This window comes from Camelus bactrianus, chromosome 22 (genome assembly GCF_048773025.1).
Source record: "Camelus bactrianus isolate YW-2024 breed Bactrian camel chromosome 22, ASM4877302v1, whole genome shotgun sequence".
Lineage (NCBI taxonomy): Eukaryota > Metazoa > Chordata > Mammalia > Artiodactyla > Camelidae > Camelus > Camelus bactrianus.
In genome coordinates this window covers 18,926,372-18,947,331 of record NC_133560.1, presented here as the reverse complement: position 1 = coordinate 18,947,331, position 20,960 = coordinate 18,926,372, and positions in this window count along the sequence as shown.

Genomic DNA, 20,960 nt, shown 5'->3' with positions numbered 1-20,960 from the left:
AGGCTCCAAGTCTTTCTCCCTTAAGTTGAATCCTGGCTGGACTGCTTCCTGAGTAAGCAAGTGCACTCTTTTCTTTGAGCCTCAGATAATGCATGTGAAACACAGATCTCAGTGTTTGTCATCTATCATGGACTTAACAAAAGGCAACCATTATATTTCACCCCACCCACTGAACCGGAAGAGTATTTGCTCTTTTACTGTAACGTCCAGTTGGAAGGCATTTACTTGACTCTAGCTACACCTGGCCAATTGTTAGAAGCACCGGGAATAATTGTTCGATCGGTCTGGGGATATGGCTGGGCGGCGGGAAGCGTTGAAGCTTCCCAGGTGATTCTAATGTGCAGTGATGGCTGCAAACCACTGACCTAGAGGCTGTTTCAGGAGGATGACAGCATCGAGCTCCACGGCGCATCTTGAACTACCTCAGGTGAGAATTCAAATAAGTGGTGAAACCGCCAAAGGGCAGGTGAAGGAAGGTGCAGGCTGCAGCGTTCAGGAACCTGAAAGATGGGTCTACTGTGTTCCCAGGACCCTGTTTGCCCTACATTTTCTGTCCATTTGGTGTTAGTTTCTAAGTGGCCATGAACATCCAACCTCTCTTATCCCTGGGATTACAGCTCCCACTGCCTCTTTGCAGAACCCAGTGACACCAAAAGCTAAAATCACTCTTTCAAGTTATTAATAGGAACATCTTTGCATGGTGAGTGTTAGTACATGTAATAGTCTCCCAGCAGCCTGAAAAAGCCCATGTCTGCTTGAAAGTGTCTGATGGATGTGAAGGGGGGATCTTAACAGAGACAATTTGAGACTACAGATCCTCCTTCCAATATTGCTGGAAAAATCTCCCTAAGCCATCCTTCCAATGTGTCATTCTTCAGTGCAAAAAATTCTAGTGGATCCCTATGACTACAGGGAAATATCTCATTCCTTAAACATGGCTGTCAAGTCTCTGTGCTGGCTGGCTCAGCCACCATTTCTAGCCACCATGTCACACTTTTTCTCTCGCACAAACCCTCGGTTTTAGCCACATGATCTATTGACTGTACTTAAACATACACTGTGCTTTTTGCCTTCTATGCTGGTGCTTCTCAAACTGTAATATGCATACATAGCCCCCAGAAACCTTGTTAAAATATATACTTAGCAGCATTTATTAGTGAACACGTTTATTAGTGTTCATTAGTCTGGGGTGGGATCACGGTGAGGTTCTACATTTCTGACAAACTCAAACAGTCGTCGCTGGTGGTAGAACCACACGTGGGCAACAAGGCTCTACGTGCAGGCTTGTAAAATCTCAGGTGAACTAGAATGCCCTGTCTAGCTCTCTTGGCCTGTCGCATGCCTACTTGTCTGTGATGCTTATGGGATAGAATGATTCCATGAGATACCCATTTGCTTTCTTTCCTCATGGTCCCCTCCCATCCTCCATGCATTTCACAAGGATAGGATGACCCTGTGTGTCTCCTTGTCTCAGGAGCAATTTCTGCTTCTGGGCTAAAAAAAAAAGGTGACTTGCAAGACACATCCTAGTCTGATTTTTGCTTTCTTGAGGCATAAGCCATTGAGAAGAATTGTGCTGGGTTTCTTGGGGTGGGGGAGGGAGGAGACAGTCTGGCTCTTTGAGAAGCAGCAGCAGCTGGAGAACCCCCTGCCTGGAAACGGGATGGAGGTTGGAGAGGGCCACAGGCCGGAGGGGATAGTTGCGAGTTGTCCCTCGGGTGCTGGAACCCTAGCACCAGAGCTCCCAACCTTGCCAGAGATGCCAGCACCCCAAGTTCGGCCTGTAAACTGGAAAATCTTACTCATTGAAAGAGGGGAGACTGCGTCCTGCCCATTTTTTTTTTTTTCACAAACTCACAACCTCTGTACAAATGACCAGAGGGGGAATAAAAATAACCAATGTGAGGTCCCACTTGCTGGGGAACTGTGAACAAAGGTTTTAGGTTGATTTACAGAAAATAAATGCATACTTCCTTTAGGGCTCAGTGATTTAATCAGGTTTCACACGTGCTAAACTTATTTTTGATCCAGTCTCCTCCCTGAAGCCTGCCTGGATGTGTTTCAGGGCATCATGGCAAGGGCAAGGAAGTCCCGACCGGTGATTCTGGTTGAATTCCTAATTTGGGATGTCTGAGAGCCTGAGAGTTCTCCTCTGTAAAAACGTGGTTCATAGCGCTTCCTTCCTAGGATGGCTGAGAGCGCCAGGAGTAATCAGTGTATAGCACGTGGCATGTAGTGTCTGATCAGTAAATGTTTGCTCCTATACCTACCTGCTCGCCTACAACTATTAAGACTCCCGTGAACACTTTCACTTTAATCAATGCAGCATTGCATTCTCGCAGTTGGACATCAGCAAAATCCCTAAAACAACATGGTGCACGTCGCTTATCTGAATATTATTCAGAAGCCTTCTGCACAGCAGCCAGGCTCTAAATACAAAACACTTGATCATGGCAATGCCTGTGAATTTATTAGCTACTCGAGATAGTTGCTTTTCCACATAGCTCAGGGCTGCATCTGTAGCATAAACTCTGAAGACAGAAATTGTGTTTTATATTTCTTTGTAATCCATTAGTCTTTAGTATCTTACAAACAGTACTCAGCAAATACGTGGCAGCTGGTTGTTGGACAGCAATAACTTTTGATGATTTAGGAGAAGAGTAGGAGACAGAAATTTTAGATCCAATGTTAGCAATCTGGGGATCAGAGAAGGTACTGCATTTTGGTCTGTTACCTTCCTATTGTGTCAAGCTTAATTGTCTCTAAAAGCAGCTTATGTCTTGTTGCTTGCCTAGTGGGCTAGATGTTAGGGGTACCTGCAACTATGGAAACCAGAGCAGGGACAAGCAGACCACTAAAGAGAGTCACTTTTGCTTCATCTGCTATATAAAATACTTGCAGTGCTTTTGAAGCTAGGGTATCAAGGAAGAAATCATTATGCTCTTAATCCAATTCTAAATAGCTCATATTTTTAAAGTAATATCCTCATGTGTGTGTCAGCAAAAATATAAATTCAGTTAGTTGGACTCAGTTAGTTGGGGGTTAAATTCCTAGCAACAGAAACTTTACAGCTGCTGTCAGAAATAGAGTAATTACTGTGGTCAACATTCTCCAAGAAACTCCAGCTGTCTTATCAAGCTTGCTTTGTCAGAAAGGCTCCTTTCCTGTTAAGGGGCATGAGTTGTAGAATAACTATGATGGTGCCAGTGAAAGAGCTGGAATAAAAAATGTTTCAGAAGCCATAGTGTGACTTTTTTTTTTTTTTTCGCTTGGATCGGAGATTCTGTTCCTATCTACTGTGCTTTTTAGACAACCTTCCACTGAATTTGAGGGACTGAAGCAAATGAGAATCTGTAGCTTTTTTCTTTGAAATTAAATCCATATGAAATCAATGCTAACAATGGCCATCAATTCAAATTTCCATCCCACCCAAGGTAAATAAAAGTGAAGATAGCAGGAACATATCCTGGATGCTCTAAGATTTTATCACCTTAAAGGGATTATCCTCTGATTAGAAGTCTAACTCTAGACCTAGTTAGAGGTCAAGATTGGTTCATTTTATCTGTGTAAATATTCAGGGAAATTTTCATCATTCATGGAGTTAGGGTCCTTCAGAGATGACTTTTAGTTTATACAATTACATTTTTTTTTTTTTCCTGGAAGGGAAGACTTAGCTAGGAAGAACCAGGGACCAATTAAATTATAGGCAGGTGAGAAGGAAGGGCTATGTGAGGAAAGAGAAGTAAAGAGGTGGTAAAAATGGAACCGATTACAATACAGAGTCCAAACGCCACACTGTAGCACTGAACAGTGAAATGTTCCCAAAGACCAGCACTGATGCTCATTACTCCCCCTTTTACCTAGAACAAAATCCCAACTCCTCACTCTGACCCTCCATCATCAGGTGCCTGAGTACTTCGTCAGCTTCATCTCACACCATTTCTCTACTTGGTATACTATGCTTTAGACACTCAGACCTTTTCGATTCTCAGACTTAACCAAGCTCCCCACTTAGAGATTTTGCACTGGTTGTCCTCTCAGCCTGCATCACCACCCTTGATCTGTATAAGGCTGGCTCCTGCCTGTCATTCCAATTTCAGCCTACATGCCTCATCCTCCCAGAGATCTCCTCTCCTCATCAGACATAACGTAGTTGCTCACTAGCTATCTGTTTTAATAATCTTAACACTTACCATTCCCTGAGCTTTTTCTTACCCATTTCATTATCATTTTCCTCCATGTGAAGATCAACTTCTCAGATGCAAGGTTCTGGTTGGTTTTGTTCACTCCAGTGTCCTCAGGAATGACAAGGATGACAGGTATAGAGCACACTCTTAGTAAAAATTTTTGAAGGAATGAATGAATTTAAGAACAAGAAGTTAATTTAGATTCTTAAATTGAAATCTGTGGATTATATAAATAACATTGCATGAATAAGAGAATACTTTTTTTTCTTTTCTGAAGAGAAGCCATGTGTTTTAGCAAAATTTCAAAGGAGTCTCTGATCCGCTGTCTCAAGTCTCAAATTGGGTTTCCCAGAAGCAGTTCTGAGATGAGGATTCATGTGAAAGCGGTGCACTAGGAAACGTTTAGAAGAAAAACAAGTTGTCAAGTGAGGAAGTGAGACTGGAATGGAAGAAGGCCAAGCAGGGGTGAGATATCAGAGTCCTACCGAGGGTTCCTTTGGTCCATGGTATAGGGGAGCTCTGGAGATTGGGTAACTGTCACTCAGGGCTGTGGGTATCAGAAGCCTAACAAGGTGGAGCATTTATACCATGAATCCTTAGTCACTGGCCCATGGCTTCCTGGGGGTGGGGATGGGGGTTATAACTCTGATTTTCTCAGTTTGCAGATAGTTTTCTCAGGAAGCCTGAAGGCAGTGCTCTAATGAAGGGAGGAAAGTTCCAGCTGCTGGGAGTAAAAGCTCACTAGGATCTGATGTTCATGGAAGTGGTAAAGAGTTCCCAGGGAAAACAGGTAGAGCACTGACAGTGTGCCTCCTTCAAAAGAAAAAAAAAAGTTTAAGACTTACCAATCTAATCCTCTCTTCCCTTCTTATCATTGACATAAGAGGAGGAATCCCTTCTATTTTGGACCAGTTTCTCCATATGTTGTCCAGATTCTAGTTCCTCAAAAAATACCGCTTGTCTTGGGAAAGGGATAAATTATGAGTTTGAAATTGCAGATACTAACTACTATATATAAAATAGATAAACAACAAGGTCCTATTGTATAGCCCAGGGAACTATAATCAGTATCTTGTAATAACCTATAATGAAAAAGAATATGAAAAATAATACATATATATAACTGAATCACTATGCTGTATACCAGAAACTAACACAACATTAAAAAAAAAAAAAAGAATTACCAGTCCAGCCTAATTTTCTCAATGTAAAATAAGACCCACTGAGGTGAGATGGTTTTCAATAGTTATGTGATTAATTGGTGAAATCTGTATGGACTAGATCCAAGATCTTCTAGTTACCAGCCCATTCGCTTTCTATCTATTAATTTTTAGAAATTCAAATTAAGATACTCTTTTAAAAGATATGAAGAATGCAAAGATGAATAAATTACTGCCCCTGTTCTCAGTGATTTTTGTAGCACAGTAGGAGACAAAAGATGCATATAAACAAGCAGAACTATAAATTATTGCATAAGAAGGAATACATTCTTAGGGAAACAGAGCAGAGTGTAATCACTTCCAGTTTAGGGACACAAGGAAGATTCCATTGAAATGGAGGCATTTGATCTTGGTGCGTCTTTCTTATTAAAAGAAAATGCAATCATTCATTGAAAGAGGTTCACATGGGCATCTACTATACTTTTGACATGGTAACAAGGACTGAGGATAAGGTAGTGAGTAAAGAAGGCAAAATCTTTACTCTCATCTAGAGTATGTTCCATCTGGGTAAAGACCAATAATAAGCAGGAAGAATAACAAATAAACAAGATAATGCCAAATAGTAATAAGTACTATAAAGGGTTTGAAAGATAAGTGAAGAGGAGTGACGGAAGGAAAGTTGAGTCTATTTTAGATGGAATGGTTAGGGAAGCCCACTCTGACATGTAAAATTTGAATTGAGACCTGGATGAAAGGAGCCAGAACCAAACAGAAAACCACTTAAAAGAAGAAAAAAACAGGCAAAATGAAGGACAAGCCCAAAAGCCCTAAGGCATGAAAAAGCTGGAAATGAAATCTTAAAAGACAGTGAGTTTGAGTTTTAAGAATCAAAGGGTAACCTGGTTTGAGATTAGTTTAGAGAGATTGGCTGGGTCTTATAGGCCAGAGTAAGGAATTTGCATTTTAAGTGCAGTGGTTCAACGTGACATTGCTTAGTGTTTCAAAACTTAACTCTTTGCGCCAGACATAAAAAAACTGGAATCTGAAATTTTTTAAAAAAATCCTATTTAAGAAAATTCTATTAGCCCCTCAAAAAAGTAAGTAGCTGGGTATAAATATAAGAAAATATGCACAAGATCTGTAGGAAGAAAACTAAAAAAATACTGGATGGAAAAGGATCTAAATAAGTGGAAATGCATTGTATATTCTAGACTGTAAGACACAGTCTTGTTAAGATGCCAGTTCTCTCCAACTTGATCTATAGATTCAACCCTCTCCCAGTCAAGATTGTAGCAAGCTGTTTCATAGATATTGACAAACTGATTCTAAAATTTATATGCAGATGCGAAGGACACAGAATAGCCAACACAATACTGAAGAAGCAAAATAAAATTGGATGACTGAACTACCATACTTCAAGACTAACTATAAAGCTACAGTAATCACAGAACCTTGTTTTGGGGAAAGAATGGACACATAGATCAATGTGAAAATATAGAGAGCTCAGAAGCAGACACACACAAATTTAGTTAGCTTAACAAAGGCACAAGGCAATTCAATGGAGAAAATATAGTCTTTTCAACCAGTGGTGCTTGAAAGGGTAATTTTTTCAACTGATGATGCTGAAAAAAAAATTTGGACATCCATATAGAAATATGAGCCTAATCACAGATATTTTACCTCACACAAAAATTAATTTAAAATAGATTATATACATAGATGTAAAATGAAGAACTATAAACATAATAGAAGAAAACACAGAAGAAAAATCTATGTGACCTTGGGTTTGGTGATCACCTTTTAGGCACCACATCAAAAACACATCCAGGAAAGAAAAAAAAAGATGATAAATTACATGTTATTACAATTAAAATATTTTAATCTGTGAATGACACAGATGGGCTTATGGAAGCTCTTGGTTTTTAATACTATTCTCCCCATAGAAGGAGCTGAGACTCTCTGAAGAAAAGCATGATTCTAGAACCGGAGAAGGTACATGCAAGATGAGCCTGGAGCATGTTGTAATGCCAGAAAGCAAAGAAGAACTGAAAACAAAACAAAAGAGAACGAAACAGAATGCCATACACAACGGTGGACGTATGCCAAAGGGCACAGAAGCAAGCTGAAAGGCTTCTGGATGGACAAAGCTGGAACAGTTCGAGGAACAAAGTGAATAACGTAGTATTAGATTGTAACAAAGTATAAAATAAATATCCATGAGTCCATGCTTATATATTAATAAGTGATTAAATAAATAAATGGGGAAGAGCCACGTTTCCTCTGCAGAAGAATTCCAAATAATTTACGTAGAAACTGCCCCCTGAAGGTGGGGGAGGAAGTAGGCATAACTCTCCAGCCCTTAAGTATGAGCTGTGCACCATGACTTCCTTCCAAAGAGGACATTTTGGAAAGGAGGAAAAGAAGAAGTCACAGCGGAGAAACCCGACAGACACTAACTCAGCCCAGGGATCACATTTTATATCCGCAGTGATGTCATACGGGTAGCATGAACTCTTGCTAAGATACAGTAAAAAATGGCACCTTACATCTGTGGCCATTTCCCCCCAAAACCCACAACTCTAGTTTAATCATAAGAAAAAAAAAAAAAACCCAATTCAGAGATATTCTAAAAAATGCCTCTCTACTAATCTTCAAAACTCTCAAAGTCATCAAAAACAGGGACAGTCTGAGAAACTGTCACAGCCTAGAGAAGCCTAAGGAAACATGTGAACTGAGTATAATGTGGTATTCCGGAGTCTTGGATTCCAGATGGAATCTTGGAATAGAGAAATAGCATTAGGGAAAATCTAAGGAAATCCGAATAAAGTATGAACTATAGGTAATAATAATGTGTCAACACTGGCTTATTATTGGACAAATATATGACACTAATGTAAGGTTTCAACAATAGGGTAAATTAGGTGTGGGGTATATAGGAACTCTTTGCTATCTTCACAACTTTTCTGTTAAGTCGGAAACTATTCTAAAATAAGATTTTACCTAAAAAATTACTGTGGCATAATAATAAAAAATAGGAAATAACTCAAGAATCCATTAACAGTCAAATAGATAAACAAATTTAGATGAGTGCTTCCAAAGGACTACTAAACCGCCCTAAAAATAACAAACTTCTCACACATGCAACAACGTGGATGCATTTCAAAAGTACTTTGTTGAGGAAAGAAGCCAGAATCAGAAGAGTACATGATGCATGATTTCATTTACATGTTTCCATATGAAAGAAATCAAAATAGTGGTTTCCTCTGAGGGATAGGGATGGGGATGGGAAGAGGGCATGAGAGAAATTTCTGGAATTCTGAAAATGTTCTGTATCCCAATTTGGGTAGTAGTTACGTGAAGTATATATTTACCAAAACTCACTGGATTGTATTTTTACAATCTGTGCCTTTCGTGGCATGTAAATTTTACTTCAAATACACCTACATTAAAGTTTTAAAAATACTTGACTGCTGTGGGGAGAATGAATTTTAGGAAGTTAGAGTTGTATCAAGGAAACCATTTAAGAGTCTACTGTGGAGGTCTGGAAGGAAAAAAAAAAAGTGAGATAGCAGAGAATCAGAGAACCAGATGGATTTCAGATGTATTTTGGAGCTGAAGGTACCAAAGACTTGCTGTTTGGTTAGATATGGACACTTTGAAAATCTTATAGAGAGAGCCGACCTCTATATGAGTTCAGCTCTGCTACTTCTCCATTGGGTGATCACACACGAACAGCTTCATGTGTTTGGGTCTTTAATATCTCATCTTTCAAGTGAGCTAGTTAAAAGTATTCTACCTAGGTCATAGGCTCCAGAAACAGTTTATAAATTGTAGTGTATTGTGGAGAGGGTACAGCTCAGTGGTAGAGCACATGCTTAGCAAGCACGAGGTCCTGGGTTCAATCCCCAGCACCTCCATTAAATTAAACAAACTAATTAACCCCCCAAATAAAAACAGTAATAAATTGTAGTGTATTACTCATATTAAAATTATTATTAAATACATTATGTCATGAGTGTGACAGTACTGGAAAATATATCATAGGTACTTTAATCCTCAACCACGAGCAGGTAAAATACTCTGGCTTAATAAACAGCTCTACTTCTCTGGCTAAATATTACAATTAAGAATCTCAAGGGGGTAGGGTATAGCTCAGTGGTAGCGCACATGCTTAGCATGTACAAGGTCCTGGGTTCAATCCCCAGTACCTCCATTAAAAATAAATAAAAACCTAATTACCACCCCTCCCCCCCCCTCGCCAAATCTCAAATTTGGACCTTAAATTACGAATCCCAGACTACAGGTTAGAAAACAAATCTTGGCTACCTGCTAAGAGATCAAGTTTGCAGTACTGAGAAGATTGTGCTATATAGTATCTGTTATGAGAGTCTTTAAAATACCATGCACAGTTCTTCCTGAAACATTATGTCACCTCCAACTCAGTATAGTTTGCATCTGCTTGCAAATAAGCACAGAGATGCATTGTTATATCTTCGGAACAACTTATCCGGGGCTATGATACTCTCACTCTATGTTCAGAATGCTCATGATAAGTCCAAGATGACAGCCAATCAAATGGTACCCTACTAAGGTTTCCTAGGCAACTGACACAGCTAAAGAAACGAATTATGCATGGTTGAGAAGAAAAATACTGCAGCAATTTCACCTTCTGAGATGTTTTCTTCCTAATATGTATATATTAGGACCTAATACATATATCAAGGACCAGTTTTGGAAAAACAGAGAGCTAAGAACAAGCATAGCAATGAAATAAAGGACCAGAACACCCTGTTATCCGAATCTGTGAATACGATTGTCTTCTGATACATAATTGCAGATGATATTGAAAATAGTGATGTGATTTCAAACATTTATTTAAGACTTTTGGGATAACACTCTTATCCTATTCTCATTCTAAACTGAGCTTTGTTTGGATTATTTTTGTATAAAGATCTTACTGGGTGGGATTGAAAAACATATCTGCTTCTTAATTTGCAGAATGTAGAACATAATTAAGACATAGTAGGTGCTCAATACAAATGATTGTATCAATTTAAAAAAAACACAGCACCAAACTTTGATTCTATAGAGCCTTTGTTCTATCCTCAACTCGAGGAACACTCAGGGTCAGTACAGTGGAGGGTGTACAGGCACCAGATTTAGAAGGCAAACAGTAATCTTTGGCTATTTTTCCTTTTCTAATTTGCCTCCACTTTCGGCATATCATATGTTCTAGCTAAGATCTAAGTAGATCAAATGAGTCCCTGCCTCTCACCTTTGTGTTCCAGTGTGTGGAGTGAGCACTTTAAGAAGAGATGAACCTGAGAAATTAATTCATTGAACAAAGATAATATTAATTCCTAACAATGTGCCAAGTGCTGGAAATGCTGACTGGTATTGTAGCTGATTTTAAATAAATACTTAACAACTGAAAATTTCCTTATATATTAAGGCTAGCTGAATATGATAGACTTTTAGAGCTGCAAAGAACAAAATTGGCACGTGACCAGATTCAGGATCTCTAAATCCTTGAATGCTATCTCATCAGCAACCACGACAATAGATTACAAACTGAGTGATACACAGAAAACAAGCCAGACCAACGGCTTTCCTTTGCTATTAGCTAGGTTTTATCTCTCAGTCCTACCTATTTGATCCTCTTGCCTGGATATTCAAAATATGAGCCTCCAGAATTTCAGAGTGACCTTCACATCTAGACTAGAGGAAAGTTTAAGTATCCAGAACATACAATTTGTTAGACAGGGAATCATAGCTGCTTGTTTACTCCTATATCTTGAGTACTTAGCACAGAAGCTGAGCTTAGTGAAGTTCTGTTGAGTGAAAGAATGGAAGTGGGTTCCTTTGTGCCCCTTTCTCCCAGGACCCATCTCAGCAGACCAAGGGGTAGGTTGTGAGTATGTGAGAGGAAGCCTTGACCTCCCTGGAGAGATTAGATGAAGTCACTAAGATTCAAGAGTCATTTATTCTAATTCCCTCATTGAATAGATGCACATAATGAATTCCAGGGAAGGGTAATGTTTGCTGAAGGTCGTATGTCTAGTTAGTGGGAGAATTTCTAAGCTTCTTCCATCTTCCTGCTGTACCGCAGAGGGAACTAATGAACTGCTGGATGATGAACTTCAGGGCAGTTCCTTTCAAAGGAAACACCTGTGTACTTGATCTTTCAGAGGGCAGAATCTGGACCACAAAGAGTAAACATCTGCATAGTCATGACAATTAACGAAGGTAATACAACTGAGAAAAAAAATCCATACTTAGGCTCTTTAAACCATACTACATTTCCAAATGGTCTGTAGATCCCATTTTTGAAATTTTTCTCTCTCTATATATATATGTAGACAGAAATATCTGGAGTGAACTATAGTGAAATGCTCTCAGAGTTCGCTGGGTGGTAGAATTTTATGTCATCTCATAATTATTGAACAGTAAGTTTCATTCTATGACCATTTTAGCCAACTCATTCATCATTAGATTTAAGATAAATATATGAATATACAATGTAATACATAAAGTCATTGGAGTTTGTGTATAAATATAATATAATGCTTAGCGTAGACCAAGTGTTCAATACATTTTGTCTGTTTTATTTATAATTTATGTGTGTATACAAATATACCTGCAGTAGAACTCTTTAGACTACTTAATAAATTATTACATACTTTAGATGATTTGAAATGGACCAATTCAGATTTTTGTCTATATAATGAAAGCATTACTTGTAAATTTTCAGTCCTGTTTGGGTTACATACTTCATAACGAAATAGATTATGCTATCTAGAATTAATTACATTGCCTCCAGAGTTTGGACTTTATGAAAATCTCAAATCTTTTCTATGGCTTTATGCATACATCTGAAGATATCCCAAGCAGAATTATTTCAAAAGGAAAACAAGACTGCAAATGAAAAGAAAGGCATCTCTTGGAGAGAGAACAGTCCACCAAAGCAAAAATCCCTAAAGACATTCCAGCCTTGATTATTGCTTTGGAACTGTCAAAATGTTCGCTTCCAAATACCCTCTGTCTTCTCCTGTTTGTGGATAGCCATAGATAGAGGGCGAAAAAAGATAGAGGAAAAAAAAAAGACTGCCCAATACAGCTATTCTTAGATGATTCTCTCAGGTGGTTAATCACCAGGATTAATTAGCAAGCAGCTACTGTGAGAGCTTGATCTTTTTCCTTGATTCTTAGTCTTATATCACGAGGTATTTTCTAAAACCAGGCTGAGCTCATCCATAAATTAAGTATCGAAGCTTGCCCCTGAGGGAAGAATGCTCACAGGTATCCATCCTGACAGTAGGAGTCGTGCTCCGAGTGCAGAGTGAGGCAGTGACTCGAAAAATACATTTGTTCCCACCCACACCTTCTCCCACTGACAAATGCTGTGGCTCTCCAGGCCAGAATTCTATTCAACAAATAGATTTACAAAAATAAAAAGAAAAGAAGGTGGGGGGGTGTGAGAAAAGAAAAGCCTGTCAGAGATGGAACACCTGCATAAAACTGAATATCTAATTGTGCCCACGCCCCCAAAATAGTCCTTTCCAAAGCGTCTCAAAACCAGTGCATGTGTCTGAAGGGGCTCATAGTTAAACACATCTGGTCACGGGGCAGGGAGGCTGGGAAATATGAAGATGCTTGCTGGAACTGAATATAATAACCATTCTTTTATAACTCCTCATTCCAAACTGATTAAGAATACTATTTGCTGCCACCCCAGTCTGGAGCACCATATTCAAGAAGCTTGTCTCGCATTTCATAACCACCCAGATACCTGAGTTGGCATTAAGTATCATCTTTCATTTTTCAGCGAACATTTTTAGCCTGTGCTGGAGCTGTGCAGGAGGGGAGCGGGCAATGAAGGTTGGGATAGCTGCTGGTAAATAAGCACGACCCATTTCTCCTTTAATGGGCCTTATGGTTCCAAAAATTCATTACTTTTATTTAATAGTATTAATTTATATATTTGTGATTTTGTATGGGAGACTTTTACATTGGACAGAAAAAAAACCTACAGAGCTTGGGTATTTATTCTTATGTAATTCTTCTATTTATTCTTATATAACCAGAATAATTGGCATCAGGTTTCAGAAAGAATGGACAACTGTAAGACTAAATGTAAACTAAAGAGGTGGTATGCAGACCATCTAGGGTACACAGCAATGGCCGGTAAGTGTAGAATGTGCCAAAGAACTACGCTGGTCACTCCATCAGTGCCTTTGTTTTTCATTTTTCCTCCCTCTGACGTGCTTATCTGTAATTGTCATCAGGATTAGAAGCTAGGATATTTTGGGGATCACAGAGGGTCAACCTGAATCACGGTCTCCATGCAGAATGGAAGAACAGTCAGAGGGCTTCCAGGGGACGGACCACAAAGTCATTTTAAAAGCAGGATCTATTTGCAAGTGTTATCCCTTCTTTGAAGCATCAGGAATGATAGCTCTGGGCTATCTTTCAATAAAAAATAGATTCACTGCGTATCACACAGGTACTTCTTAAAAGCTCAAATTGCTTTGCAATATCATATAATATTTTCACAGTCACAGTACTTCTCTTTGTGACTATTTTTTAGGGGAGAAAAACATATATTTAAAGGGGAGAGAAATTATTATCCCTTATTACAGAATAACCTAGATACCAAGTTTCTGTTAGAGTCTCTGATTTTCTGCTTCATTGGCCAGGGCGTTGCAAGTGTAGATTATGGAAATCTCAAAATTATTTCTGTGTGTAAAACGTACATGAACTGAGATAATAGTAAATACACCATTAAAAAAATTGAATTCTTGATATCTGTCCAGGCATTGGGATAAGCATTTCATATTTTATCATTTTAAAACAACTTGTTTGCAGCAATATTTAGGGTAGGACTTCAGATATTTCCAATTCTCCTCCAAGGTCTGTGATAGGATTACACTTCGCTGACCCCTTGAAGTGGGGTGGAAAACAAACCTTTTGTTGTAGAGGCAGCTAAAATGTTGGAGTTGTTTATTATCTCAGCATAATCTGACCTAGCCTATCCTAATTAATAGGTTATTAAGTAGATACTATCTGCACTTTACCCATAAGATGAAGGCTCAAGTAGATTTTCTAATTTGTTCAAGGTCAAAGAGTCAATAAAAGACAGAACTGTGACTTAAACAGTTCTTTCTGACTTTAGAGCCTAACTCTTTACCGCTAAACTTACTTCATGGACTTGAATTAGTGCCTGCAATACATTTACTTTTATGTGAACTTCCTTAGAGTTAGTGGTTCCATAAAAGACCCGTTTGTGATCCTGTTTCTTTGGAATATCTTTTTAAAGCTAACCCAAGATCATAAAATACCTTCTATAGCTCTTTATGACTTAAAAAACATGTTCACAAATAGTAACTCATCCTATCTTCACAATAAACCTGTGACTTAGGCAAGGCAGGTGTTATCTCATTGTTACAGGTGAAGAAAATCAAGACACAGAAAAGCTAATAGTTAGTTGACATGCCCAAGGTCACACAGCTAGGCAATGACAAATTCTGGAAGAAGAGTTCCAGAGTCATGAATTCTTCTTCAGCCACAGCAGCAGGAGGGAGGGTTGACGAGGTAGTTGTGATCATTCCGGGCACAGTTGAGAGAAGCCTGTTGTTAAACTCAGCTCTGCAAACAATTTGCAATTTTATTCTGCAATCAGGATCATTGATAACATTTTCAAATCATTCTTCATTGCAATCAGTTCTAAAAATAGAACTCAGTAGTCTTGCCATTAATAGAACAATTCAGGCTTAGATTCAGAGATGATCACAGTTAAGAAAGTTAACCCAAACTAAGTCCTAGATGAAAGGAAATACTTTAAGAGGGTTTGTTTGTTTCTTTGTTTTGGGGGGGGGGGAGAGATAATTAAGTTTTGTTTGTTTGTTTGTTTTTAGTGGAGGTACTGGGGATTGAAGCCAGGACCTCGTGCACGCTAAGCACACTCTCTACCACTGAGCTGTACCCTCTCCCCCCCATTCCTGATCCTTAAGCATCACTTTGAAATTTCCAAAAGAGAGAGCTGATCAAAAAGAAACAAATTAAAATTGTCAAGAAAAATTACTGGATCTATGTGTAAAAGCAAACACATTGTATATTTGAAACTGCATTTTTGACAGTATACAAACGCTACTATGTAAACCAGTTTAGATTTCTTTCAATGTCAAAACAGCAATTTTCTCCTAGCTGTTGATTACAAGTTCTGTTTTAATGAACTTATCGATCACTAACTGAAAATAGACTTAATTTTTCTTTTAATAGTTACACATTATTTTTTTAATTATGTGGTTAAAAGTAATTTTTTAGCCTTCAGTTACTAAATGTGATATAATTTAGGAAAAAAAATTCCAAAAGCACCACATGATCATTGTTACCTACTGCAGCCTGATAGTACATACCTATTCTTTTTGTAGACTGTTCACAAATTCATTTTTGTAAATATTATTTAGAAGGCAAATGAGAGTGCCCCCTGTCTGCTCCCAATTTTAACCAGAAGGGAATGAACAAGAGATCCTTTTTCAGTTAAGTAGGTTTGCACTGCCAGTAGCTGAGCCAACACTAGAACTCGGAACTCCAAAATAGTAGTTCCCTGTTATCAGCTCTCACTGCCTTAAAATGGTCAGCAATCTCTTACATCAGTGTACCAGGGCTTCCCAGACCATCAAGAACACTGTCAAGGTGTAATCTGTTATGACAGAGGAGGAAGAGCTACATATTTCATATAAACCATTCTATTTGCAACACCAGTGGGATTTCGAACATCATCTGAAGCCACAATCAGATTAGCTCCAGACATAGCAAAAGCTCAGCTCTGCGGCACACATTTTGTCATTCTTTTGAACAAGGAAGTTTGTATCCAGATTTCAAGTGTCAGACACAATGCTAATTCTGATTTTAGCTCATCTCTGACGGAGGGAGTGTAATAATTCTGGAAAGTGCTTTAACCCAAACATTTCGTGACTTTCCTCATCATCTTTAGCTTTGCAAACGTCTTAGGACTTTTGACTTTGTCCTTGACTTATTTTTTAAATCACATTTTGATACTTTGTTTATTCTTAAATGCATATGTGTGTCTGATTCTGTATTTCCATAGACACATCTAATCTATATCCATGACTGCATGTATAGCTACAGCTCTATATATACATACTTGCATATGTACATATATCTATGTGTATACTGTCTTTATACCTATAGAACTATATGTATATATAGAAAGATATAGAGATACCTAGATATTCATACCTATAGGTACATCTATAGGAAATATAGATATAAATACATACATATGCATACATATATACCTACAGAGATGAACAAGTACACAATATATAAATTTGAAAAACTAGAAGTAGATATTTTGAATTAAATAATTTCCATCCCTCAAGGCCTACCTCAAATACCAAATAACTCCAAAAAGTCTCCCCTCCAAATGAAAATTGCTGCTGCCTCCTCTGAACCCCTCCACAGTACACTCTTCTCATGAAACGTTTCTTGATCAACCTTGGAATAATAATTAGAGTCCTCACATGCTGACGTGCCAAACACTATCTAGTTAACTCAATTTCTAACTCAAGCTTGAGAAGCAGCTTTTATTCTCTTCATTTGTAGGTGGAGAACCCAAGATAGACGTATCAAGTAACAACAACAACAAAAATACAGAAAAAGAATTTGAACTAAGGTCTGCCTGACTGCACTGCCTCATGTGTGGTTTAGTCTCACTTATTTGTTAATTTCAAAACATCTGTTGAGCCTTACTATCTACTATATGTCATATAAACTCCAACCATCTAGGTAACCATGAACTATGCATATGTGGGAGGAACTGCAAGCTTACTAGCGAGGCTAAAATAATTGAATAGAGATTTCAGAGACTGGGGACAGTGTGTGGAGTCTGAATCCAGCAAATTAGCAACCAGATAAAACAAAACAAAGTAATCACTGTTGATAAGAGCATAGTACAATCCAGAGTCTCTACAACAAATTATTGACAATATTTGGGATATAATCCAAAGTACAATATATAAAGAAACTGGGAAACATGGCTCATATTCAAGAGAAAATACAATCAATGGAGCTTGACCCAAGATGACCCAGAATTTGGAATTAGCAAACATTTTAAAGTAGCTATTACAACTATAGATGTAAGGGAATGTAAGGTCATAAAGCATGAAAAGATAGCAAATATCAGCAGAAAACTATAAACTATAAAAAGAATCAAATAGAAATTCAAGGTCTAAAAATTACAATGTCTGAAGCAAAAAATTTACTGGATACATTTAATAGCATATTTAAGATGACAGAAGAAAGAGCTGGTGAAAATAAATCAATAGACATTTTCCAAGCTGAAAAACAGGGGAAAAAAATGGAAGAATGTTGTACAAGGACCCAGAGATCGGTGGAGTAATATGGAAAGGTCTAACATATGTGTAAATTGGAGCCTTGAGGTTACCGAAGAGAGAGAATGGGGCAGAAAAAAATGTTTTCAAAATGTGATTAAAGGCAGAAGTTAAATGCTTCAAAAAGCTCATTAGCAAATCTTAAGAGTGACAAATACAAAGCAAACTTCATTTGATACATCACTGTCAAATTACTGAAAAACAAAGATGAAGAAAAAATCATCATCAGTACAGAGAAAAATGACTCATTATAACAAAAGAACAATAATACAAATTATTGCCAAAGTCTCACCAGAAACAATGGCTTTAAAAAGACAGAAGAACAATGTATTTAAAGTGCTAAGAGAAGGAAAAACCTGTCACTCAGAAATTTATATCCAAGAAAAGTAGAACTCCAGAATGAAGGAGAAGTAACAGCATTTTGTGAAAAGTAATATATATATATATATTTGTTAGCTGCAGACCCGCGTAAGAAGAAATGCTGAAGGAAGTTCTGGCTGAAGAGAAATAAGCTTAGATGAACCTTGGATGGGACAAGCAGAAAACAAATAGCAAAATAGTTGGTCTAAATCCAACCATATCAATAATTATATTAAATATTGATGGACTGAACATGCCCATTAAAGACACAGATTATCAGGCTGAATACAAAAGCAAGATGGGACATTGTGTTTTCTGTAAGAATTGCATATTAAATATGAAGAAACAGGTCAGTGGAAAATAAAAGAATGGAAAAAGATACACCTTGCAAACACTAATCATAAGAAGGCTAGGCTAGGTATACTAATGTCAGATAAAGTAAACGTCCTTACATAGTGCCTCACCACTCATGAAGCAAGACATTTTTAAATGATAAAAAAGGGTCAGTTCAATTGGCAAGACATAACGATCCTAATTTGTATGCAGAGCATCAAAATATGTGAAACAAAATTTGACAGAATTTAAGAGAGAAACATATAATACTTCTGGAGATTTAACATTTCCTATCAGTAATTGAAAAAAAACAGCCAAAAGAATCAGTAAAGGCAAGAAGATCTGAATAACACCATGAAACACTCTGATTTAATTAACATATTTAGAACATTGCACTCAAGACCTTCAGGATGTTCATTCTTTCCAAGTGCACATAGCACATTCACTGAAACCCCAGACTGTGTTATCTAAACACCATGGAATTATATTAGACACCAGTGACAATGAACTATCTAGGAAAACTCCAAATATTTGAAAATACATCAGCATTGGTAAGAAAATAAAAAAGCAAGCCACAGACGGGGAAAGAAAAACTGACAAAATGTATCCCTGAAAAAACACTTATATCCAGAATACAGAAAGAACTCCTAAAACTCAGTAATAAATAGATAACTGGAATTAAAAGTAGGCAAAGAATGTGAACATATGAATTGTCATTAGGTACGCAAAGATGTGCTCAACAGTATTAGTTATCAAGGAAATGTAAATTAAACCACGGAGATACTACTCCACACCCACCAGAATGGCCAAAGTTTTAAAAGACAGACAGTTCCAAATACTGATGAGAATTTGGAGTAGCTAGCAGTCTCATACATTATCAGTGTGAGAGTGAAATATTACCACCACTTCAGAAAAAAAAGCTTAGTTTCGTGTAAGACTGAACAAACATCTACTATATCCATCAATTTACCCAAGAGAAATGATAATATATTCCCCAAAAAGACTTGCACAGGAATTTTCATAGCATCTTTATTCACAATGGCCAAAAACTGAAAACAACCTGGGTATATCCATCAACACACACACACACACACACACGCACACACACACGCTTGTGCTTAAGCAAAACTCTATTATGTTTATATTCAATTTGTATGTAATGGTACACTATTCAGCATTAAAAAGAAAGGGACGGACACATGCAGACACATGGATGAATCTCAAAGGCAATATGGTGAGTAGAAGATGATTTACCCAAAAGAGTACATGCTATATGATTTTCATCTATCTGAACTCCGAGCGCAGGCAAAATTAATCATGGTGAAGAATCATTAGAACAGGGGTTGCCGCTGAGAGTGGCAGGGATGGAAAGGACTAGTAAAAAGCATGGGGAACTTTTCTGAGACGATGGAAGTGCTATGTACTTTGTTGGGCTTTAGATTTCATGGTTGTCTTCATTTACTACAACCTACCGTGTGATTCACTTGAAATTAGTGTATTTCAGGAAGGTTCCCTCTCAGTCATCACAGAAGGGAAGGAGGGAATCAGGCTCTTCCCCTTTTGAGCTGTAATGTTCAGGAATTAGGTTTCATTCATTTTGAATTCTTCATCATTGCCGGCAGAGTGCTTTCAGATACATTCTGCTCAGAAAATATTAGTTACATTAATATGTTTCTGTAATCTTCTCTTCCTGCTTTGTTCTCTGTTAAACATTTTATAGACTATAGTAAACAATTGTTTTATAGTAACAATTGTTAATGACGCCATTGTCAAGAATTTTATTAGCTACGTGTTAGTTTTAATTCTCATGATATTTATGTGGTTCCCACGGCACAGAGTCACAATGCATAGCATAAAGTAGGTGGCGTCAATTTCTGACTCTCTCCACCTGCTCACATTAAAAATCGTTGTGCCAAAGTATGGTCTGAGTGTCTGAGAGTTTCGCTGATGCGATTACTACCTGTTAATGAAAACCATTTCAGTCTGGCGTTCTGCAAATCATCATGTTTAGTGGATATAAAACCAAGTAGTTTTGTGAAGGAATTTGAATCTGCTTTATTTCTTAAAGCAATTTTCATAAAGTCAGTGAATTGGAGGTAGAAAAATCTCCTAGAAATCCTAATCATTTTAACAGAGGGTTACAGAAGGAAGAAAAAACCAGCTGACCCAGCTCCTTACATTAAATTCCCCTGACTGACGTTTTCTTCCTTGGGAAATTATCCAAGAAAGATGATAAGTCATTCTAGGTCCTCATCAAGAAAGGTCTCCTTGGATTGGATCACAATTTTCCTTGCTTTTATCAAACTCCCATCTGAAAAAATGAAGCAAAGATGTACGAAAAATAAGAAGCTATGGTCCTTCACTCCGAATGTTAGTTTTTTAATTTCATTCAAAACACAGTAACTCCAAGTGCAGAATCTAATTTGTCATCATACTCTGATAAATCTTGCTCCCATGTTCTTCATCTATTAAGTATAAAATGTGTGTGTGTGTATCTGTGTGTG